This window comes from Sinocyclocheilus rhinocerous, unplaced genomic scaffold, assembly GCF_001515625.1.
Source record: "Sinocyclocheilus rhinocerous isolate Xijiao unplaced genomic scaffold, SAMN03320098_v1.1 C36022716, whole genome shotgun sequence".
NCBI lineage: Eukaryota > Metazoa > Chordata > Actinopteri > Cypriniformes > Cyprinidae > Sinocyclocheilus > Sinocyclocheilus rhinocerous.
The window spans coordinates 1-768 of NW_015770863.1; the positions used below are offsets into that span (position 1 = coordinate 1).

The window sequence follows — 768 nt, forward strand, 5'->3', positions numbered from 1 at the left end:
CAGTGTCATATGATCCTTCAGAAATCATTCTAATATGCTAATTTGTTAAAAACAGTTGTGTTAGTTAAGGTTTTTGTCAAAACTGGGATACTTTTTGTCCATATTCTTTGATGGATAAATTCAAGTATTTCTTTGAAATAGAAATATTTTCTAACATTACAATTGTCTTTAATGTGACTTGATTAATTTAATGCGTCCTTGCTGAATAAAAGTATTAATGTCTTAAAAATGGCTGACCCCAGACTTTTAAACAGTAGTGTATGCACCCTCATGTCATTGAAAAGTTTCTCACTTTACCCGGCTTTTTTTGTCTTTGTGTACAGGGTTTAATTTATCAGGACTACAAGCCTGTTTTCTGGTCACCATCGTCCAGGTGAGAGAAACTCAGTGTTTGCAGTCTTATATAAAGCCTTTAATAAAGCTTAAAAGACATGAAGTCTTTGTTGTTGTACAGTATTTCTGCTATATTCTCTGTCTCGGTGAAGGACGGCGCTTGCAGAAGCTGAGCTGGAGTATAATCCAGAACATGTGAGCCGTGCTCTATACATCACTTTCCCCCTGCTCACCCTGCCAGCCGAACTCGCTGCGAAAGCAGGTGTGTGTGTATTTGCCCACAGTCTTTGTGGCCACACACTCTTTATACAGGCCAGATACACAGAGTTAAAATTATTTTGCTGTTTCTGATGCCAGTTTCTTTGTCTGTGCTTTAGAAAGTTGGGCTCGTGTGTCTGCTCTGATATGGACGACTCAGCCATGGACTATTCCAGC

The 768-nt window shown here is 38.9% G+C and overlaps 1 long non-coding RNA gene across 1 annotated transcript; it reads left to right on the top strand.

The window, feature by feature from the left end:
* The first annotated feature begins 321 nt into the window (after positions 1-321).
* LOC107735387 (uncharacterized) lies at positions 322-768 on the top strand. The gene is made up of 3 exons (XR_001639392.1): positions 322-373; positions 486-595; positions 711-768. It is a non-coding gene; the product is annotated as an uncharacterized LOC107735387 (long non-coding RNA).